Genomic DNA, 11,154 nt, shown 5'->3' with positions numbered 1-11,154 from the left:
CTTGAGGATTAATGTGGCAACGTCGCAATCAGCTGACAGCAAGGAGGGAATACATTTGAAAGACTTGATAAACGAAACGAAATTGATTTCAAACACATACATTTTTCCTAAATGCCATGTACATTGCTATCAACAATAAATTATCCACAACAGATGATTTTTAATAATGTTTTTAAAAAACTAGATTAATTAAAAAAGACTAGGAAGCTGTGATATATTTAATGGAATAAAAAAAATACAGTTGATACATTCTTTTAATATATTTAATGGTTTATAAACATCGTAATCATTACCCAGCAATATTTAGGGTTACATAAAGTTTTCTTTACTTGATTAATATAATAAGTAATACCTACTTGAGATAAAACAATTTGTACGGAATAACAAAGGAACATAAATATTTCTCAGCAAACTTTATATCTAAAAAATTAGTTATAGTTGCAAAACTTTGGTAACATTACTAAAATAGAGCTGAAAACACGAACAGTGAGTAATTATGTAATTTCTATCACAGAACCTTCAAAATTGCATCCAACATTTTCTTTGACTTGGACGAGAGATGGTCGCGAGTGTCATTTCATTTCTTTAGAACTAAAGTAACATAATTCTCGTTATTTTACCAGTTCACATGATTTACGGATTTTAAATAAAGGATACAAATCTTCGCGAGGATAATACGATATATTTGCTATATACAGGGTGTTAAAAAAAAAGTGTAAAATATTTAAGGAGGTAATAGTATGATCCAAAATAAGCAGAAAAGTCTCAATAAACATGGGTCCGCAAAGTAACGGTTGCGGAAATATGTTATGTTTTATTTTTTAGCCCCATTTTTTATTTTGCAAAAAAGTTGTGTATTTTCTTATAATAGTTGGTTGATGTTTATTGAAATAAACAGTACGTATTTGACAGTTGTTCTCAGTGCACAAGTTTTCTTTCGCTATGGCTGTTTACTCTAACGCAGAATTAACAGACATGCATTTCATGTATGGTCGTGCTAATGGGAACGCCACGGAAGCGCAACGTCTTTATGTTGACGCTTATCCAAATCGCCAGATTCCTTCACAACGCATGTTTGGAAGAATTCACCAAAGATTGCGTGATACCGGTTCCTTGAGCAAACAGTGCCATTTATCCGGAAGACCAAGGTCGGTATCCACTCCTAGAGCAGAAGAAGAAATTCTAGCGCTGGTAGAGCAGAATCCAAGTACTAGTGTGCGGAGAATATCAGCCGAGGTAGGAATTAGTGGTCCTCTTGTTTGGAGAATCCTTCATGAGCAACTGCTTTATCCATACCATGCGCAACGAGTACAGGCCTTAAATCCAATAAATGATCATCAAGCACGTTTGGTTTTTTGCCGCTGGTTTCTACGTCATGATGCTGAAGACCTTCGTTTTCTTGCAAACATTCTTTTTACTGATGAGGCCGGGTTAACAAGAAATGGAGTGTTTAATTTTCACAATACGCATATTTGGGCCGACGAAAATCCTCATGCTCTAATAGAATCTGGACATCAGGCACGTTTTTCATTAAACATTTGGATGGGTATTGTAGGTGACAGGTTTCTAGGTCCTGTTGTTTTACCAAACCGATTAACAGGCGATGCTTATCTCAATTTTCTGCAGAACAAACTGCATGAGTTTTTGGAAGACATTCCTTTGAATCAGAGGCAACAAATGTGGTTCCAGCATGATGGTGCTCCAGCTCATTTTTCCATGGCCGTTAAAGAGCATTTACACCAAACTTTTCCACATAGATGGGTAGGAAGGGCCGGACCTGTTTTATGGCCTCCAAGATCGCCTGATCTGAACCCTCTAGATTTCTTTGTTTGGGGATATTTGAAGACATTAGTGTATGGTACTCCTGTAAATAGCCTGGAAGAGCTGCAGCTACGGATTAATCAAAAGTGTCAAGAAATCCAAACCAAGGAGGGTGTTTTCGAAAGAGTTCGAATATCTGTTTTAGTCAATCTATAGTAATGTACAATACTGAATATAGATGTTTATTATCCTATCAGCTATTATGAAAGAGGTACAATATTGATTGCAAAACCAATCCGTTGAAACAACCAGATATTTATTCCTGTAATAAAATCAAATAAAACTTGAACTACGACGAGAAAGAAATTAAAAACATTTTCACGCAAGTCTTCCCCCGAGACAGATTGGATACATTTATTCGTGATTGGTCGACTGTCAAATACTGATACTGTAACAAATGTGGGGTTTGCTGGCTCCGCCACTTCTTTCTTACAAGAATATCAAGAAAGTATTCTAGATTTATTACCATCCGAGCCAAACACATAAATCAGCCAGAATTGATGATTACAGGACACAGGTTTTCGGATCTTAGCGCAGGGAGAATATTCACAAATTTTCAGCGCCCGCTCGCATTTACAGCATTTAAATGGATATAACAAAAATATTTTCAATATTGTTAATATCTTTTTGTGAACTACAGAGTGTTTCAATATACAGTACATCAGTACATCAGTGAACGTGATAAAAATGATAAAAGTAAATTTGTATTTAATAAATTGAAGAATCACGCTTATATGTAGAATGCTTATACATAAAAAAAACATTTCACCTTTTAATTTATCACATTTGGTTCATCTCATCACCTGACCTATCTCGTTAATTTCGTAATTAAGTTCTTGATTGATAATTTACCATTTTTTGTAACCTCTTTATTTTAACATTTTCTAGAACATTCCAGGTTATATTTGATTTGGTTCGAATCTCATTTTGAACGTAGAGAATTTCATAGAACAGGAAAAATTATATATCCTATTATCTCTATGAATAATAATGTCATGCATCAGAATTATATAAAATTTTTGTTTTCTTATAAAAAGTTATGAGCCACCCGATACACGAATTATTTCTATTTTTTAAATTTTATGAATTTCTTGATATCGAAACCGCCCAGCAGGAAATCCTCTGTCATTATTTCCCCTCGCAGTGGGACTTATAAAAAATAATTGCAGCCGTTTTGGTCCGCGACCATTTCAACGTAAAAGCCGTATAATATTTGAAAGGAAATACACATAACAGAAATTCATTTCAGCCGGAGCTTTTGATGTCGGTGGTGCGTTTATACGTTTTTGGCTTTTTAACAAACTCATCTCCGGAAAACCCTTGCTTGTAAACTTTTAATCCCTTTCTCTTATTGCCGTTCCGCCAGATCTTCAAAGAACGCAGACCAATACAAGAGATACTCTATATTATACTCGGGATTACAGTAAATAGTTGTAGTACAAACAAACATTTTGTTGCTGAAAGTATAGTTTATAAAACATATGTGATATCTTAGTTGTATATTTCCAATTTAGGTTATTACTATATCTAATATTACACCTATCCAGAATATACGAGGTTTGTTCAGAAAATAACCGAACTTTATTTTTTTAAACTTTACTATTAATTTTATTCATTATTGGTCCTTTCACATTTTTGATAATTATTCTCGCTGTAATTAATTAAGTTGCCTTACTTCAAACAAGTATCATTAGTAATTTTGGCGTTACGTTTTGTAACAAAGATTGTTTGAAGCAGGTATAAGTTTTATTTTTCACCATAATCATTTTTTTTTATCTGTAATAGCATTCTGGAAAAATGAGGATAATGAATTTACTAATAATATTTTATTTACCTACTAACGAAGCTATGGTTTTATAGTTTTTCTGAAGTCAATTGAAGAACCTATAATTGCAAGGTATGTACCAGGCTCGGTCGCTAAGCAGCAATTCGGCATTGAAATATTTGAAAAACTTGTCCCCATACTTATTTAGCCATACCCATATATAGGTCTGGTCGAATTAAACGTGCAGGTGGTAGAAATGAATACGACCAGTTGAAGAATGCGAGCACGGGCAAACGAAATCTAACACAACTGCATTGGCCAAAGTAAAACGAGCACCGTTGTATTGGGCTTCTAGGGAATAAATCACAGCAGGCGACAAGTGGTTCATAAATTGCCCAGCAGTGCAGTGCAGCAGTGCGGAATTTGGTGTGAATCAGGCAATTTTAATTTATTATAGGCACCTTCTATCAATCATTCATATTACAATTGCCAAAAGGAGAAATAAGAGAGATATTTTGTTTACTAATATTATCACAACATGGCATTTTAGAGACCTTTTGAAACGGAACAAAACAAAATTTACCACCAATATAATAAAATTGTTTGAGGACATAAATAATTAAAATATGTTGTTGGCCAAATGAACATGTAATAGAAATTTTCTACACATTATAAATAAATTATTATAATTTTTTACCTTTAGCAGAAAATTTTTTTAGGGTGCTTATGAAACTCATTAAATTTTATTACCAGACGTTTTTTTGCATATTCGACTGACTTCGGAAGGACTATACAAGAGATAGTATTACAGCATAGCAACTTGATTAATTGCAAAAACAACTATCAAAAATTTGCTAAAGAGTACATAATTGTTTCTGATATTGTTTCTCTTTTCAACAGTGTTTAAATTTCTGGAATGTCTAGCAAAAGAAAAAAGTTATGAAAAAACAAATTTTGAGTTGTAGGTAAAGTGCCCTCTAGCGCCGCATAATGAAACTTTTCTCTGACAGGTCCAATAGAGCTTCATCTGCTTAGTAAGTGTGCCAAATGAGAGACTAATCGAACTTGAATTAAATAAGTTATTTAAATAGAAAAATAAAAAAAAATTACGTTGGCAAGCTATAATTTGCAAACATTTGACAAATCGAAAAAAATTTTCATTCCCTGACGGACTTTCAGAACACCCTGTATACAGTGTGATTCACTTTTTATGATTAGGACTTTAACCATTGATAGATCTTGTCAAAATAGTGTCATTTTGAAGTATACACTTTCTTTCAAAGACTTCCATTTAGAGATAGAAGCTCATGAAAAAAATTTTTTTGGTTTTTATTTTATTTTATTTTTTTTCTTAAACTTTGAAAACCATTTGTTTTATATTTAGTATGAAGTGTACAAATGAAAAGTTCTATCGATTTTACAAATTATTGTGAAAATAGATCAATCATAAGCGTCCGTAGGGGATTCTGATAAAACCCTTATTTTTAATATAATTTATACGCCTCAGGAAATTTTCAAAATTAATAATAACTTAACATTTCACACGTAATGAATCCATAAAAAGTCATTTAAAAGTAGTAAGAGACCTTCTTGCTGTAGGATAAACCGCAATGTAAGAAATATATTCATTTTGAAAAATTTCCAGTGGTGAAGAAATTATATTAAAAATAAGGGTTATCAGAGCTCCTTACGGACGCCTATAATTGATCTATTTTCATAATAATTTGTAAAATCGATAGAGCTTTCATTCGTAATAAATATAAAACAAATGGCTTTCATAGTTTAAGGAAAAGTAATTAAAAAAAAATTGTTTTTTCAAGAGCTCATATCACTAAAAGGAAGCCTCTGGAAGAAAAGATGTATACTTCAAAATGACATTATTTTGACGAGATCTATCGATATTTAAAGTCCTAATCATAAAAAGTGAATCACCCTGTATAATAAAAGTTACTGATTTCTTTATCGAGTTTAGGAGGTTGAGTAACAGAATAATAATAACGTTATCTTAACTAAAGGCTATTCGTTTGTTTATTAACTAAATTAGGTGAACTATCAAACAATTATTATTATTGGTAACAATACATTTATGAATGAAAAATCAAGAAAGTTCTAAAACCCTAAAAGTCTTAAAAAGCCCTTATTGATCAGAAAATTGCTTAGAATAATTTTTTCCGTTTTACCAAAAAAATTATAAAAATAACATTAAACTACACTAAAAAATCCTACAAAAATTCTTGTTCCGAGATTATATCACTAACCATTCCCGAGAAAAAAGTGAATTTAGTGCTTTGAAGCACTCTTTAAATTGGTTAAAACATATTTTACAGTATAGCGAAACAGAACATAAAATTTAATTATTATGTTTTATTCAATAATATTAAGCACTAAAAGCTGCAAATTATTTTCATAATTTTTTTTAAATCTAAGCTTTAATTTGCAAATTTTTCACCTACAGATGTAGTTTGTTATTAGTAATAAGTATACAGAATTTGAATATAGAAATTGAGATTTATCTGTGAAGTTATGTTAAAAAAATTTCCGCTAATATTGATTTTTCGATAAAGTGTCAATAGAATTTGTAGGTACTTGTATAATTACTATTATGAGTAGAATCAACTTCTAAATCGCCCTGTATAACGAAACTGATTAAGCAAAATTGTTGCATAGATGTGTTGTGAACAAAACATTGATGGCTGTAATTTAATAAAAAAGATGATTAGTTTGTCGCATTGTCAGAAATATTATGCAAAATTATAAAACTACTCTACTATTCGCCCATAAACAAAAAAGAAATATATTTTATGATATTTGGTTTACTCTCAGTGATAAAGTAAATATATTTTCAGGAACGTTTGAATTTAAAATCCATACACAACACCCAGAGCCCCGTTATTCTGCGTCTATGTCTATGTTGTAAGTAGTAGTTAATTAAATATTTTTTTAAATACATAAGATACATTTACAGAGTGATTACGAGAAATGTATACAAGTGTGTATAATCAAGTTGTTACATAGAAAATGTACGTAGTATGCATTGTTCGGCAATTGTGGCCTATACCTTCATTACGTTCCCCCTATCCAAGGATTCTTTAGAAAGCATCATAACGAAAGGCTTATTACCCTATAACCAACCCATTTCGCAATGCACTTGTTACTGTAACGCGTGCAAAAATTCCCCAGGGTACTTATCAAGTGTGCCGAGGTCCACACAAATGAGATAAATTCTAAAACATTCAAATAATGGCAATAAACTCGACATTTTGTGTAGCAGTTTGAAGACTTCTGTAGCCAGTGGCGCGCAAGGCTGAACACGTAAATTTTATTCACATCGAAAATTTATAAAAAAAATATATTCCTAACTTTTTTCTCAACTAAAAGGTGTTCACATAATTAAAAGACGATAATTATCAGATTTTAAAGCAAAAAAATTATATAAATTAAGTTTTAAAAACGCCAATTCGATATATAAGGTGTTACAATTAAAAAACATGTATGTACATACATACTAGCAGCATATGCCACCAGTGGTGGAAATATACAGGGTCGGAAAGTCCCCATGGTTCATCGGTCGTTACGTGAGAGCGATAAAGTAAGTCATAGAAATCCGTGCGATAGAGAAAGATGGCTATAATGAAGGCGTCTAATAGTCACCGCCCCTTTCGGCCCTTCCACAAATAAGAAGTGGATCTTATTTATGGAAGGGCGAAATGGGCAGTGACTATTAGACGCCTTCATTATAGCCATCTTTCTCTATCGCACGGATTTCTATGACTTTCTTTATCGCTAATAAAAAAATAGTACCTACTTAATACATTAGATAATAGAAATTTAAAAGCGATTGCATTTAGAACTAAATAATTTTCATTGTTATTTCCCCTATTTTATCTTTCTTGTTTTTCAGTATATAAGTAATTTAGATTTCTTTAACGTACCTTTCTTTTCTAAAAAGATAATATAAATGTGGTGTTATGAGGTAGTATGTATCTTAATCATTCATTATAGAATAGGTTAGATATTCAATTTTTAAATAACTGTTTCTCTATAGAAATATTCCTTTGACATCTCTAATTACTCTCTTTGGTGTTAAAGTTATAGATACTTAACTGCATTTATTGGGAATTGAAAAATGTACAACAATAATCGTGAAATAGTATTTTATATCTTTCTTAAAAGAAATAATGAATAGAATATTTGCAAATTAATTTGGAAACCATAGTGAAATTAAAATGCGTCGGGGCGAGCAATTATTTTTTTAATATACTCGCAGATATATTTCACTGAAATTTAAAATTTTTTGAGTTGGTACAGCAGTTAGTTATTTAGTAGGTACAATTCTTTTCATTAATCTCTAATTATCAAAAAAGTAAAATCTTCCAATTTAAATGAAATTTTGTGTGTCTTCTAATCATTCCCTATAGTTTCATTACCTGCATGAAGGAGGGCATATTTTGAACAATAAATCTTAATAAAAATTCAGAAATGGCCAAAAAGATGCTATTACCAAATCAGATACTTTTATAATTATATTAAAAATGAGAATGAGTCTTTACAAACTTTTAACATTCAAACTTCCGTTCTTAACATAGTGTTGAAGTTTAAAAAATAGATATCTCTCAACATCTTCCAAATGAATGAAGATATAAATACCAAATATACACAACACATGAAAAAAACAGCAATCAACGAATGACATTCAAGGAAAAACTCTGAGTCTCGGTTTGAACTAGTGACGTAGTATGAGATATGCTTATTACATTTGTAGAACGAAACAGGAAAGATTATTTTTGTCATATTTGAAATGCAAGTTTTATTTTGAATGAAAATGATCTTTTTTAAAGGTAGACATTTATAAAATATGAGGATATCAGACAGATATCCTCTGCGACTCATTTGGCGTAATCGACTTCTTTTAAGAAAATTGTGTATAGGTAACGTTTGCATATCTGCGGCTGAATTTCGTTGATAACTCTCCGAATTTCGAGAATGGTATTAATTTGAAAAAGGTAAATGAACTTTCTGAATCACCACAGGAAAAGTTGCAGATCGTAAGACTTGGTGGCGAAGTCACTTCACTGTTACGTTAGATGAATCATACATTAAATTTCTTCAGTAACAAATGAATAGTTTGACGTGCCGTATTGTAGGTCACTATCCTGCTGGAACCACATGTCATCCAAATCCCTGCCATCCGAATGAGCCCACAAAATAGTATCTCTCGATATCGTTTTCCACTGAGAGTCACTGCGCTTCCTTCCTCATTTTCAAAAAAGAACTGGCCAATCACCCCATTAGTATAAAATCCACACCACACTGTTGTTGAGGATTTGTCTCTGAATGCCCCAAAATTTGACAGTTTTGCTCGTTCACATACCCACTAATATGGAAATGCGTCTCGTCGCTAAAAATGATTTTCTTAGCAAAATCTACTTGTTGATTCTCCAACAACCAACCAATTACCGGCGCATTAAATGATCGTCTAACTTCAATTCCTGGGTTAGCTGAATCTTGAATGGATGCAGATCTTTTGTTAAAATCCGCTCTTTTCATATTTGCTTCATTCGAGGCGTTCCATCTACCGAAAATTCCACGTAATTTGCTCATAGTCTCAATTACACACTCCATACTTGTAATATATTTTTTTTCACAATATTCACTCACTCATGCGTCGTATAGCGCTTCATGTTGTCTAACCCTAATGTGTTTACTACAACACATGACCCCGCACAATGCTGCCAACTCTTCGGAATGAAAATGGCGCACAATTCAAGTCCTGCGTTACTTTTGGGACTCTTTTATTTTGATACTAATAAACCATATTTAGCTAAATCTATTTATGTAAATGAGTTTGTGAAAAATGTATTGAAAATGACATTACAGCACTCTAATACACTTTTGTATTTGTTGTAGGTATATCCGCCACTTTTTACTTTCTTAAAAATTCTTGTATTCTAATATATTTTTAGTATATTTGAGCAATTTACTCTAGTCTTGAATGGACTGGTTCAACATTGCAGCACTAAATAAAATATTTAAATCTTTTCAAAATTAATATAATTACACCGTTTAAACCCCCGACTACTTACACGCCAATGCCTCTTAAACCGCACCCTTGTATAATAAATAGAAAACGTAGACTGAAATTTTACATACATCCAATGAAAGGGGATGAAAACAACATCATTATACAATGGATATAACAAGTTATTTCTCCTGTATTTGATTTATAGCCCTCAGTAGCGCTGCCTATGCTAATGGCAACATTTGTATGTGTCTGAATTCGGAGTAACTTATAGTCTTTTGAAGTTAATTTGTTGGTTTGATTTACGAATGGTCTTAAATTTTATATTATGCCACAGACGTCTTCAAAAAAACTTTTCTCTCTCAAGGGAGATTATTTCTGGTTCAGCACTAATAAAATTTGTATCCATTTTTTCATGTATGTCAAGAGAAATAGTAACATGAAAATATGTAATTAGTGACCGCTTTTTTAAATAGTTGTTTACAGATATAATATTTTCAACTATTAGGTACTTAGAAGCTTTGGAAAATTACTGAATACAGAACAGAATATTACTGAATACAAAAACAATCCCTGTTAAAAATGAAAACAATAGTTCTTATTTTCCAGAGATTGTTTTTTGTTAATTTTTGCGGATTGAAAATGAGATACAGAAAATATTATGGTTATAAAAGGTACCTATGTTTTTGATATCTATTAAAACAAATAAGTATATTAAAATAAATCTATTAAATATCTATTAAATTTTAAATATCAATTAATACAAGCCTATAAACCACACACACAGCAGTGTGTCCAAGACAAGGATGGGACAGCATTAGGATCTAGGAAACGGTAGGAGAAATGGTGGCTCAAATTCAAAGAAAAAAGTTTTGTTTTTTTGTACCTAACAATATGCCGTTTAGACAGTTTTAAAATTACAGATAGTTCCGGAGAAATCCGGAAAACCCAGAAATTTAGCAAAATCGTTTTATTTTTTGCTGGCTTTAGTTGAAAACGAATTTTAAAATAACTTGCATATTTACTTTGCCACTTTTTAGTTCTATACAATGGCGTCAACATTTTTGCAATCCGACGTTTCGTCTTCGAGGGGCCATCATTAGGTTAATTTTTTTAAATACGTCGCCGCTATTTTTATGACAAAATCTAAAGTAATTCTGAATTAGATGATATTACTACTATGTATTATAATAATATAATAATTATAAAAAGGTTTTTAGCTTGCTTTAGCTATCATTTAAAATTTTTAAAAGTACTGCTCTGAACGCTTTCAAAATATCTATTGGAGGAAGTCATAACAGTATAAAAGTCAGTACAGCACGAAACATTCAACAATATCTTTACTACTATTAGCAATACTAATTAGAAATAATAAAACGTTTCATAAATTCGTATTATTTTTTTATTAGGTACAACTTTTTTAAATAATTAATTAAAAAAAATTGTTGGATATTTTGTGCTTTTATACTATTATGACTTCCTCCAATATATATTTTGAAAGCTTTCAGAGCCGTACTCAGGAAAAATTTTAAATGAGCTAAAACAAGCT

The sequence above is a fragment of the Anoplophora glabripennis genome, unplaced genomic scaffold (assembly GCF_000390285.2).
Source record: "Anoplophora glabripennis isolate ALB-LARVAE unplaced genomic scaffold, Agla_2.0 scaffold23, whole genome shotgun sequence".
NCBI lineage: Eukaryota > Metazoa > Arthropoda > Insecta > Coleoptera > Cerambycidae > Anoplophora > Anoplophora glabripennis.
The sequence above is the reverse complement of the archived record's forward strand: the minus strand, read 5'-3'. Positions refer to the sequence as shown.